We start from the raw sequence: 14001 nt of genomic DNA on the forward strand, positions 1-14001 counted from the left end.
TGTAAGATGGAATGGCTTTTAGAAGGTTCGGGGATGGCAGTTGGTGGATCGTCAGGAACGTGTAGGAAGTTTTCTTTATACTGTCCTGCCTCAAAGCAGAGTTGTTATTAAAGGAAGTTGAACACAGGATTGTACGTGTTTACTTTCATTACACTCAGCATCTGAAGTTCTAAAAAGCACTTACTGAGACAGGTCCCTATCCGGCTCTCCAGTTCTTTCGCAGCCTCATCATTTCAGAACTGAAGAATGCAACTAACAACCATTGGCAAAGCCAACAGTTCTGGCTTTTTGTAAGTGTAATGTTACTTGATGAATTACATTAGCTGCTAACACAGTACCTCTCATCGGTAAGGCTAACCCAGCGCCGTTGGTGGCAGGGAGGTACTATAAATGCGTGACTATCGTATTTTAGTGTGGTGATGCGGACACCACATTAAAATTAATTCGTCTAACACCTGATGCGTGGTACTCAGCAGGGCTGTTTTTTCACCTCACCAAGGTCACGTGCCCTTTGTTGTAGTTTTTCTTGTAATACATACTAGATTGCAAGACTCACACTCATACATTAAACCTTATCTCAATGACCTCTTTGCTATGTTTTGAGGACATCTCCACTGTCCCGGGCCAAGTGCACACAATGTATCTATTTGACTGCCAAACCAACTGTGAGAATGTCTGCACATTCAATGCAGTGGTCACATGAGATAGTCCTCAAAGGTATTCTGTAGTAAATAGTTTCTTATTGCTTGTTTACTATTGGTGTATGTCCCGAGCAACCTATACACATGTAAAATGTATGACTCTTTGTTTAAAGTCCTTTAAAACAATGTAGATCTCAAGGGGAAGAGAGAGCCCCTTTCCCCACTTTTACAAGGCAAATCTATACCGGATTTCTCCTAGAACTGTACTGAGTTTTTTTGTATTTACGATGTATACGCTTACGGCTAAATTGCCTTAATGCTAATCTGTAACCTGCCTAAATTTCATATATAAAGCTTTGAACTTACAACTTTTGTCTGTCATTCTTATTAAATGTTCCTCACCTGCTATTGGAAGTGATGGCTCCAGTGGGTCAAGTCAAGTCAAGTCAGATAATTTATATAGCGCTCTACATACCCAGAGGGTCTCAAGGCGCTTGGAGAAGGGTGGGGAAATTACTTGTCGAATATCCAGGTTTTAAGTTGCTTTCTGAATGCTAGGTGGTTCTGAGTGAGGCGAAGGTGAGTGGGAAGTGTGTTCCAGGTTTTAGCCGCTAGGTAGGAGAAGGATCTTCCCCCCATGGTGGTTTTGTTGATGCGAGGTACAGCAGCAAGGGCTTGGTTGGAAGAGCGAAGTTGGCGGGAGGGGGTGTAGAAGGAGAGTCGTGTGTTGAGGCATTCTGGTCCAAGTTCGTAAAGTGCTTTGTGTGCGTGGGTAAGGAGGCGGAATGTTATCCTCTTATTGACGGGGAGCCAGTGGAGGTCTTTCAGGTGACCAGAAATGTGGTCTTTACGCGGGATGTCTAGTATGAGTCTGGCTGATGCGTTCTGGATGCGTTGGAGTTTTTTCTGAAGTTTTGCGGTGGTACCGGCGTATAGGGTGTTTCCATAGTCCAGGCGGCTTGTAACCAGTGCGTGGGTGACCGTTTTTCTAGTTTCAGTGGGGATCCAGCGAAATGTTTTTTTGAGCATGCGAAGAATGTTGAAGCAAGATGATGAAACGGCGTTGACTTGTCTGGTCATCGAGAGTGAGGAGTCCAGGATGACGCCCAAGTTCCGTGCGTGGTCCGTCGGGATGGGTGCTTTTCCAAGGGCCTCTGGCCACCAAGAGTCGTCCCAGGCAGAGGGGGAGGTACCTAAGATAAGGACTTCTGTTTTGTCTGAATTCAGTTTCAGATGGCTGTGCTTCATCCACTCGGCTACTTCTTTCATTCCTTCATGTAGATTGGTTTTGGCGGTGTTAGGGTCTTTGGTGAGTGAGAGGATCAGTTGGGTGTCATCAGCGTAGGAGATGATGTTGAGGTTGTGTTGGCGAGCGATGGCCGCAAGGGGGCTCATGTATACGTTGAAGAGGGTGGGGCTGAGTGAAGATCCTTGTGGCACGCCACAAATGACTTCAGTGGCATCTGACTTGAATGGTGGGAGGCGGACTCTCTGAGTTCTTCCTGTAAGGAACGAGGTGATCCATTCCAGAGCTTTTCCTTGGATACCGATGTTTCTGAGGCGTTGTAATAGGGTGCTATGACAGACTGTGTCGAAGGCTGCGGAGAGGTCGAGGAGGATGAGGGCGACTGTGTCTCCATTGTCCAGTAGAGTTCGAATGTCGTCTGTTGCAGCGATGAGTGCGGTCTCAGTGCTGTGTTTGGCTCGGAAGCCGGACTGTGAGGAGTCGAGGGATCTGTTGGTTTCGAGGAAGGCGGCGAGCTGGTTGTTGACAGCTTTCTCGATGACTTTGGCCGGGAATGGTAGGAGCGAGATGGGGCGGTAGTTTTTGAGTTCGGTGGGGTCTGCTGTGGGTTTTTTCAGAAGGGCGCTGAGTTCGGCGTGTTTCCAGCTTTACGGGAAGGTGGCGGAGTTGAGGGAGCAGTTGATGACCTCTCGGAGGTGTGGTGCTATGATGGAATCTGCTTTGTTGAAGATGTGGTGAGGGCATGGGTCTGTGGGGGATCCTGAATGGATGGAATTCATCAGGCGGATGGTGTCCTCAGTGGAGATTGGGTTCCAGTCGTTAAGGATGTTCAGGGGGGGTGGATGTATGGCAGAAGGTTGGGTGGGTTGGTCTCCGGATTGGTTGTCAAAGCTGTTGTGAATGTCAGCGATTTTGTCGTGGAAGAACGAAGCTAGGGAGTCGCAAAGTGTTTGAGAGGGAGTGATGTCGTTGGAGTTGGCAGTGGGGTTGGTAAACTCTTTGATGATGTTGAATAATTCCTTGCTGTTGTGGGCGTTGTTGTCTAGTCGGTCTTTAAATGAGGCTTTCTTGGCGGTCCGGATCAGTTGGTGGTGTATGCGGGTGGCGTTTTTGAAGGCGTCCCTGGTGCTGGTGTTTGGGTCTTTTTTCCAGGCCTTCTCAAGGGATCGACAGAGTTTCTTGGATTTCTTAAGATCATCGTTGAACCAGGGGGCGTTTTTGCTGCCTAGTTTGATTTGACGTTTTTTCAAAGGTGCTAGGTTGTCGGCGCTGTTGGTTAGCCATTGAGTGAGGTTGATGGCTGCTTGGTTGGCGTTCGAAGAGTGGGCAGGGGGGTTTTGAAGAAGCGATGAGGAGATCTGGTCGATGGTGATTTTGTTCCAGTTTCTTCGCAAAGTGGGTTGAGGATGGTTGTGGGTTGTGGTCTTTTTGTAGGTAAAGTGAACGCAGCTGTGGTCCGTCCAATGGTGAACTGTGGTGTGACTGAAGGAGATGTGTTTGCTGGAGGTGAGGATAGGGTCGAGTGTGTGACCTGCGTAGTGGGTGGGGGTATTAACAAGTTGCTTGAGTCCGAGGTTGGCGAGATTGTCCAGGAGGGTGGTGGCGTTGCTGTCGGTGCTATTATCTAGGTGAAAATTGAGGTCTCCCAGTAGAATGTAGTCCTCGGAGGGGAGGGCGTGTGGGGTGATGAAGTCAGTGATGTCTTCAATGAATTGTGCACGGGGTCCTGGTGGTCTGTAGAGTAGGGTGCCTCTTAGTGTGGTCTTGGGGTCGGTGTGAATCTGGAAGTGAAGGTGCTCGGCGCTAGCGAGGTTGACGTCTGAGCTGGTTGAGATGCGGATGGAATTCTTATGGACGATGGCGATGCCTCCTCCAGTTTGCTTGGTGCGGTCCTTACGGATGATCCTGTAGCCTTCCGGGATGGCAATGGTAATGTCTGGGGCTGAGGAGGCGTTCATCCATGTTTCTGTTAGGAAGGCGACGTCCGGAGTGATGGTGTCTAGTAGATTCCAAAGGTCGATGGCGTGTCTGTGGACCGAACGGGTGTTGAGCAAGATGCATTTAAGGTGGTTGGTGTCGGATCTCTGTTTGGTGTTAGTGGATGAGGAGTTGGTCTTGGTGCCGTCATACTTGCAGGAGTTGCATGTGAACGGTCCATGGGTGTGTCCAGGAGCGGCTTGGGCGCAGTTGGGGAGTCGGCCGGGGTTTAAGGCTAAGAGGGTGGAGGCGTCGTATGTAGTGCGGGTGGGTGGTATGGGGGCAGGGGGTCTGGCGCTGGGCACGGGCTTGGCGCGGACGGGCGTAGACGGGCTTACCTTTGGCGCACCTTCGGCGCAACTGGGGCGCGACCGCTGCGCGTGAACGCTGCGCGCGAATGCATCTGTCATAAGTGGATGGGGAGGGGGGAGGGGCGCGGGAGGGTCAGCAGGGAGGCGGGAGCGGGGAGGAGCCACGGGCTGGGAGTGGAAGCAACAACAACAACAAAAATGGCCTCTTAATGAGAAAACGAAACGGGGCACAGCCGAGGGTCGGCAAGCACAATTAAATAGTTATCAATAGCAGTCTCATGCACAGAGCAGCGCAAATGGCACCAAAAGCGAGCACCTTCTTCACTAATGAATCAATATCCAGCTGTCTAGCAAAGAGAAGTGAAAGTTAATTTAGCGCAGGTAGGGCACTGAAAAGCGCTTAGCGGAAACGATACCAGGCGGGGTCCAGCAGGGTATCAGGCAGCAATGAGGTAGGCAAGCTGGCAGCAGGCGTGGGAGCGTGGGTGAGCGACCGCTTCGGGACAAGCCCAGGTGGTCACAGCGCTAGGAGGGGAGGAGGGACGCTCTTACTCTGTCTGTGGGTGGGAGGGTCAGCAGGGAGGCGGGAGCGGGGAGGAGCCACGGGCTGGGAGTGGAAGCAACAACAACAACAAAAATGGCCTCTTAATGAGAAAACGAAACGGGGCACAGCCGAGGGTCGGCAAGCACAATTAAATAGTTATCAATAGCAGTCTCATGCACCGAGCAGCGCAAACGGTACCAAAAGCGAGCACCTTCTTCACTAATGAATCAGTATCCAGCTGTCTAGCAAAGAGAAGTGAAAGTTAATTTAGCGCAGGTAGGGCACTGAAAAGCGCTTAGCGGAAACGATACCAGGCGGGGTCCAGCAGGGTATCAGGCAGCAATGAGGTAGGCAAGCTGGCAGCAGGCGTGGGAGCGTGGGTGAGCAACCGCTTCGGGACAAGCCCAGGTGGTCACAGCGCTAGGAGGGGAGGAGGGACGCTCTTACTCTGTCTGTGGGTGAGAGGGTCAGTAGGGAGGCGGGAGCGGGGAGGAGCCACGGGCTGGGAGTGGAAGCAACAACAACAACAAAAATGGCCTCTTAATGAGAAAACTAAACGGGGCACAGCCGAGGGTCGGCAAGCACAATTAAATAGTTATTAATAGCAGTCTCATGCACAGAGCAGCGCAAACGGCACCAAAAGCGAGCACCTTCTTCACTAATGAATCAGTATCCAGCTGTCTAGCAAAGAGAAGTGAAAGTTAATTTAGCGCAGGTAGGGCACTGAAAAGCGCTTAGCGGAAACGATACCAGGCGGGGTCCAGCAGGGTATCAGGCAGCAATGAGGTAGGCAAGCTGGCAGCAGGCGTGGGAGCGTGGGTGAGCGACGGGATTATACTGCTCCCAGTCCTACTTGTTGTCATGCTGTATGAGTGGTACATAAAGTATAGAGAGCGCACTGCCAGATCTGGTAGCAGAGGTGATGGTTCAGTTTGGAGACAATCCAAACTAATTGACTATGGAACCGAGTAGTGCACCTTTATAGTTCAGACGGTTTTCCTGAGATCTAAATAACCCAGTCCTAACCAGATCCTGGTTCCGGAGAAACGAGGTGACTGAAGGAGATTAACAACGTGAGTATCAATAGAGATTCAATGCAAAACTCTAAAATGGGTTAGCTGTGGAATAGTGCATGTTGAGAGACATAGTAGCTGCGTAGTGGAGGAATGCAGTGCATGGAATGCAAGAGTAATTATTATGTGGCTTTGATTGTCGGATCTGTCGGAGCAATAGTTATTAGATTTCTGCTGATATATTTCTACTTTTCAGAGACGTACCTCAGGTCAAAATACTGAATTTTTGAATTTGCCTGCTACATGAGATGTACTGTGAGGCGCTATTAGTCACACCACAATAGAGACGTAATTTTTTCTGCATGGTTGTACTAATGGAGCTCGATGGTGGTTTGTTCCCAAGTGCACAGGGAGTATAGTGTCTTCCACAGGTCGAGGGTTCACTAGTGTATGAAAGGAGGTAGCCTTCTTATTGTCATAAAGGCTTTTGTGTAGTTTAAGTAGGCAAAAATGACAAAGAAATTGAGAAAAAGGGTTATAAAAGTGGTCTGGCAGCATCAAAGCATTGTGTCATCAAGGTGCTGTGCAGCAATTGGTTAGTATACACTGTAGCTGCCATGTGATAGGGTGTCCTTTGACAGAGACACCCTGGTATTGGTGGAAGGATTGTGAGCTTGTCGGTGCAAAAAGGGTGAGCGATTGAACTAAGGAGCGAGTAAGAAATTGCCATAATGGGGAATTCATTGTCAAAGAAGGAAAAGGACGCAAATAGAGAGGAAAAGTTCCATCCTGAAGGCACTCCAGCCAGGGAAATGGCAGCGAAGAAAGGGTTACACATGCATGTAACTTGACCAATGACACAAATATACATCCAAACACCGGGAAATCCGATTCCCATTGATTGGTACCTTCTGTATTCCTCAAATAGAGAATTTGAGGAGTAGAATGTACGATTTAAAACCACAACCTAGGCCCACACTATTTGAAGCCTTAAACCTGTGGGAACAGTAAGCAAACAAAAATAAAGAAATTTGAACTCAAAATCTGCAGTAGGGCTCCGGATGAGGAAAGGCAGAGGAAGTAGAGAAAAAGTTATGCCCATTGTGGGAGCCTAACCTGTGTTTGAAAGTGGAGAGAAGAAAAGGGAAAAACCCAAGAAGGATACTGAATCGGAGAGAAAAGAGGAAGATGTTTCATAGATGAGCCTCCTAAGCGTAAGATCACCCCTGCATAATGCAGCAACTGACACACCGAGTGCTACTGCCCCAGTGTTGATGGAACCAGAAACCCTCAAAAGTGTCCGCACACCACCAAGCTATAGAGACCCCCGTTTTGCCCGTTGCTTAGACACCTGTGTCTGTTGCAGTAAGCACCTTGCTCTGGATGAGCACCCTGATAATTCCCCCAGCTGAGGCATCTGTTAATACTATTCCAGATCAATTTATCCCAATTATACCCAGGACTCTGCACAAAGGCCTGGAGAGACTGCATTCGTTCCTTTACAGGGGAAGAACTTAAGCAGTAGGGGGATGGGGAGCCAAACCACTAGCACCGACTTAGCAGGCAATGCGCCAGGAACAGGGCAGACTACACAGTATAAGATACTACAGGCAAAACAAGCTGCTTTATTTGATTAAGGAAGCAGTGATAGGCGAATGCAGGGATGGAGAAGGTGGAGGATGAGTGTGGAGTTGATATAGCTCAGCGAAAGAAGCTGTGGAAGAATGCTAGAATGGTGATGACTGAAAAGGAGCTACCATTTTTTAAATTAAGGGGACTGAGGACCCATGTGAGAGAACTGATTGAGAACATTAGGGAATGGAGTGATGAAAAATGTAGGGAATTGTGGTAAAAGAAAAAGGAGGCAAAGGTGAAGCAGAAGGGAGAAGGGTCAAAAGAGTACGAGGTAGGAAAATGGAGGAAAAGGTAAATGAATTTCCTTTGCATGAGGTACAGGGTGGAGCCTATGTACATGTTCCATGGTCTCAATCGGACTTTTTCCACTTTACTATTACTCTCCCAAAGCTTAGAGAGAATCCTGATGAGTGGTGTACTTAAATGAAACAAATAGTGAATATTTCCAAGAGGAAGTGGGAGGGCTTGGACGTATTGTTTAAAGAGGCAGTCCTGAAGATTCAATGGACGGAGTGTAAGAGGGCAGTTAATTGGCCTATGCAAGAACCACCTTGGGTGCCGGGATGAAGGGACGAATGCCCCATCACCCATTGTTAAATCAAGTACGTGGAGGTCATAAAGAACCCCAAAAAAAAAGTTCCCCAAAAGAAAAAGATGGATTGACCTAAGATTTTCTGAGCCAAAGGAGTCCGTGCATGCTTACTTTGAGAGACTGATACAGGTGTATCAAGAGCACAGTGGGATGAATTATCCATTGGAGAGAATATAAGGGGGTTCTGGCATCCTTTGTGTATGGTCTAAAGCCAGCGATCAGTAACCAAATCAAAAGAAAGGTTCATGATAGCCCAGACACAACACAGAATGGAGCAGTTAAGGTGGTTTATGTCTCCGTTCTAGGGACCCGAGTTATACTGCAGTCTGGGAACAGTGATGCAAGGAGTGTCTTTGAATTATAGTGGGAACATTTTAGGAATTGGGAGAGTTTGAGGAAATTCAACCGGAACAAACATAAATGCCCTAGAGAAGGTTATACAGTGTCACATCTCTAATAAAGTGGGATATTGGAAGCAGGAGTGCTACTACAACCCAGACCGAATTGTGACCGATTCCCAGAGGATGAGTCCAGAAGAAGTTGGAGATTTCCTTCCAGTAGCTTGACCTCTGGCAGTCCCAAAATCTGGAGTTTCACCACATTCCTTTAACTCGATGCAGATGCAAGGAGGTACTCGCCTTCCCCAGCCAATTCACAGGGTAACCCAGAACCCGATAATGACCCAAGGAGTTCTGGTCCCCATGATGTTTGAGACTTACTTAGATTTCAGTTGGGGTCAACGATGGTGTCTGAGGGGGATGGAGGAGTGTGTTCTTGGCATAGTCCTGGAAATGGATCAGAGTGGACTATATGTGGATGGGGAGGTTAACTGGCATCCCGTATCCTTCCTGATAGACACCAGATAAACTGGTTCAACAGTTAGAACATTTAAAGGGCCTGACCTACCCCTCTCGGGAAAAGAAGTCTAAGTTGTAGGTATCACCACCCAGCAGGGCAAAAATAAAATCAGCACTCCTGTGCCAGTAAAAATAGGAGATATCCGAGAACAGCGTTGGTTTGTAATATGTGATTCTAGTCCTGTAAATCTGCTAGGATGAGACCTTCTTTGCAAACTCAATTGTGTCATCTATTGCACACAGGACAAGGTCAGAATTTAAACACAGGCAGCTTACGCAGAGTTTAAGTTACAGCTCTGAAAACCTGTTGTCAGTTTGTACCTAATTGTTACAAAAGAGAATTTGCCAGTAGATCTTTTAGAGATGGTTAAGGAGGAAATCTGGGATTTTACAAGATGAGAGATCAAGCTGATTAAAGATGCTGAGCCCCATAAAATCACACTTAGGCCAAATGCTGTTTTCTCACAGACGTGCCCTCACAAAATGTCCCCAGAGGCTATCGCAAGGATCACCCCTGTCATCAAGAGCATGATAGAACAGGGCATCTTGAAGTAAGTTATAGAAATTCCCTGTAACTCCCCTATTACGACGTTACAGAAATCCAACAAGAAGTGGAGGATCGTACAAGATCTATGAAAGATTAACCAAATTGGCATTCCATGCTATCCTGTGGTCATGAACCCTGCCGTATTCTTATTCCGAATTCCCCCAGAGACTGAGTGGTTCACAGTCATTGACCTTTGTCAAGCGTTCTTCTCGGTACACGAAGAAAGCTAGTTTCTCTTCATGTTCCGGTTCCAAGAGAAGACTCTTGTATGGTCTCACGCCCCACAGGGCTATACCAAAAGTCCCTCATTCCTCAAGCTGATAGTTAAGAAAAGCGCAGAGTCTCTGCAGTTAACGCATAGTTCAACATTGATCCAATACTTTGACGTTCTCCTGATTGCCTCAATGACTAAGGAAGCTTGCAAATAAGACACTATAAGTCTTAATGAACCGTTTGCAAAAATGGCCATAAGGTCTCTCCCGAGAAGCTACAATACTATCAGAGGAAAGTCATGGGACATCAAATAGAGAAGGGAGTAAGGAGTTTGTCCCGTGAGAGCGTACAGACAGTCCTTAAGATGATGTTTCCAAATAGCCAAAGAGAAGTGATGATGTTTTTGGCCATGGTTAGCTACTGCCGACTATGGATACCAAACCTTTCCTTTGTAGAGAAGCCTTTGATAAGGCTGACGCACACTGATGTCAATGACCTGGTGCCCAAGGCATTAAGCCTTCAAGGAGCTCAAAAATCTGCTTTGTAGCACACCTGCTCTTGGAATGGCAGATTATACAAAAGAATTAGTTCTCTTTTTTCACAAAATATATGATTTAATTTGATTTTTTATTTATAAAGCTCAACATTTACCCATTGGCATCAAGGCGCTATAGTCTCAGCAGTCTACGGCAATTCAAACAAAGGAGGATGGCTAGATATTATACAATCAGATCTTAAGTGCCTTTCTAAAAGGCAGGAGTCCGTTGGTCACAGCCAAAGACTGGGGGAGGGAATTCCAGAGTCTGACTGCAGCAACTGAAAAGATTGTGCTCCCCAATCTCTTTTTTCAGACTCTAGGCAGAATAATCAGATTAAGATGGGTTTAGCAGAGATTTCTGCCTGAAATCTACTGGTGGAACATCTCCCTGATCCCAGCTGAACTCGCTTGATTGAGAGCTTTATGTACAATACAGATCGCCTTAAACATGACCCGCTTACTGATGGTGTGCCAGTGCAGCTGACACAGCCTTGCAGCAGCTGATTAGTGCTTCGGGATGTCTAGAATCGCCCTATCCAGAGTAGTTTTGACTGGGTGCTCATATTTGAGTCCAGATATAGGGCATTGCAATAATCCTTTCTTGACATTGCCAATGCCAGAGCCTCCTGTTTCAATGCCAAAAAAGGGATAAAGGGGAAGATTTTCTTTAACTTCCGTGTGAGCTAGAAACAGGTCACAATTGTACAATTGACCTGCCCATTTAGCAACAGTTCACTACCTAGGATCAGCTTAAGGTTTTTTGCCTTTTCTGCTGGAACAGGGAGAGTACTTAGAATGGTGGCCACCAGCTGTGCATCCCAAAGAGCAACACCTTGGTGTTTTCCTCCTGAGTTTGTGAAAATTCCTTTCCATTCAACCTGCGACCGCAAACATACAATGGGAAAAGTTATCTGCGGTAGCTTTCGAGTTCTTTGTGATCGACACAATTATTTGTGTGTCATAAGCATATGATCTAGCATGCAGCCTTTAAGAACGAATAATGGTAGCAAGTGGATACATGTAAAGATTAAGGGCCAGATGTACAACCGTTTTTTGTGGTAACAGAGTGTCATTTTGCCCTTTTGCGACTGCAAAAAATGGTAGCACAATGTACCGACCCGATTTTGCGAGTCTCTAATGTAATAGTTACTCGCAAAATTGGGGTAGCGACTCGCTACTAGGAAGCAGCGTTCCAAGGGCGTCCCTTCCTAATAGCGACACTGAACCCTATGTAAGAATGTTTTGCAGTTGCAAAACACTTGCAGTTTACCACCCTCTTCAAGAGGGTGGTAAACCATTCGCAAACGGGAAGGGGTCCCCATTCCCTTTGTGAATGGGTGCGCAACATTTTTTTAAGAGCAGGCAGTGGTCCCAGGGACTACTACCTGCCCTAAAGAAAGGAAACAAAAACGTTTCATTTCTTTTTTCTTAAATGCAGCCCGTTTTCCTTTAAGGAAAAGGGCTACATTAAAAAAACAAAAAACTGCTTTATTGACAAAGCAGTCTCAGACATGGTGGTCTGCTGACCCCAGCAGGCCACCATCCCTGGGAGTGCCAGCCATTCCCAATGGGGTCGCAAATTGCGACAACCTCATTAATATGCATGAGGCATGCAATTTGCGACCCCATTGGGAAATCGCACACAGTGTCTCTGACACTGTTGTACATTGATGTTTGCGACTCGCAAATTGCGTCTCACAGTTTAATGCAATTTGCGAGTCACAAACATCAATGGTTGTACATCTGGCCCCTAAATAAAGTAGGGCTCGAAGATGGCCCTGTGGTACTCCACATGGCAAGGGAAAAACATCAGAGTGGTACTGATTTAGCATCACCGTCTGAGAGCGGTCCTTAAAGGAGGACAACCGTGCCAGAGCCCTATCTGTAATCACCATTTCTTGTAGGCACTCAATCAGCAGAGATGGGGAGATTGTGTCAAAGGCTGTGGACCCCCTGTGAAATGGGTGTGCTTTGTCCGTATTGACACAAGCCCATGGGAAGACTAAGCTCCCCATCAGTTATTTCTCCGCTATCCTTGATCTGGTTGTCTCAAAGCAGTTGCAGCGATGAGCCTCAGTATACTACAGACGGAAGAAATTGTGATGGGCCACCCCCTGTTACTGGTGCCCCACTCCATTGAAATTCTCATGACCCACACTAGAACCCAGCGGTACAAAAGAGGGTGGTGATGGACGGAGCATCAGAACCAATCAAACACTCACACCCAGTCAACAGATCTGGGTTTGATCCATCACCGTTCTTTAGCCCACTCTGCCACCCCAGTTTAGACATGGCCATATGCAAATCAGTCTGACCCTGTGCCTCATGGGAACAGTCCAGCCCGAACTGCCAAGCCATGCCTTCCCTGGACCGGAAACAAGCTTCCTAGGACCGGTTTCTGGCATTTCAGCCATCTTCAGCCAGGCTTGCTTGAATCCAGTGGCAAAGTGAGCAAGGGACTCACGTCTGAGCATACCCTGCCAACTTATGGCGAACAAAGCGGTACAAAAGAGGGTGGTGATGGACGGAGCATCAGAACCAATCAAACACTCACACCCAGTCAACAGATCTGGGTTTGATCCCTCACCGTTCTTTAGCCCACTCTGCCACCCCAGTTCAGACAAACCCCCTTTTGTACCGCTCCACACTAGAACCCGGCATTTAACAAATACCCGCCTAACCCACTGGGAGAGAATCATTTTTACAGTAGATAATGTTTCCATCTGCAGATGTAACACTAAACCCTGCTTCTCTGTTACCAAATGACAAAGGTGAGTTTGACCACAACTGCATCCGTGTCACCAAAGTGTGCACAAAGCCAAGACCTGACATACTGGATGTTCACTTGCCAACTTTGATCATATTCTTTTTGTTGCTGGATCTTGTCTAAGAGATCGACGTGTCATTTTGAGGGCAGCTTACACTGTATGTACTTTGAAGAAGCATTTTGTGTCATGTAAAATCTGCTCTAGTGGCAGAACCAATTGCGCTTACCCAAGTCTGCTGTACCTCAGAAGGCTTGTGAGTCACCAACTACACTGACAGCCAGTATGGGTACAGAGTTGTGCACAATGTCGGTCAGTTGTGGTCATTGCGGGGATTTTTGACGTCAGCCGGTAACCCCATTAAGAACGGGTTGTATGTTTCAAATCTGTTGGATGTCCTGCAGCTGCCCAAAGAGATCACTGTAGTGAAGAGTGCAGCACACAAGAGTGGCAATGATTTTGTCATCAGAGGCAACCGTTATGCAGATGAGATTGCCCGATATTGCGCTCTTGAGACCAGCACCTTCCATTTGGATGAACAATGTAATGTAGAAGGAGAACCTGTTTCCAACATGTTGCTGAATACTGTACACACCTTTAGCAAGTTAAGGGAACTACACCATACTGCACCAGAGTTGGAAAAGGCCAATTGGGAGTAGATGGGTTGTGTAAGAGATGCACGTGAAATTTTGTTTTGGTATCCGGGGGAAGGAAAACCTGTCCTCCCTGACTCTCTCTTACCTGCAGTGGTGCGTTACATCCCTGGTACGACTCATATAGGTAGGGATGAGATAGTGTCCACCTTTCGCACCTACTGGTATAATCCCCATCGATGGCAGATAGTTTTTGCCAGCAATGTATTATATGTCAGAAGCAGACTGTGGGAAGAGATTTGCAGTGGCCATGATTCATGTTGGAAAGTCTGATGGTTCTTTCAACCATCTTCAAATTGATTTTGTGGGGATGCTCTGATGTAACCAGCTGAGGTACATCCTCCTCATCGTGTGCCTGTCCTCACAATGGGTCGAGGCATACCCCATCAGGAGTTGTGACAACTTTACAGTCTCCACGCTATTGCTGTGGGAGTTGATACTGCGATTCAGGATGCCAGTTCATCTTGAA

This window comes from Triturus cristatus, chromosome 7, assembly GCF_964204655.1.
Source record: "Triturus cristatus chromosome 7, aTriCri1.1, whole genome shotgun sequence".
Classification (NCBI taxonomy): domain Eukaryota; kingdom Metazoa; phylum Chordata; class Amphibia; order Caudata; family Salamandridae; genus Triturus; species Triturus cristatus.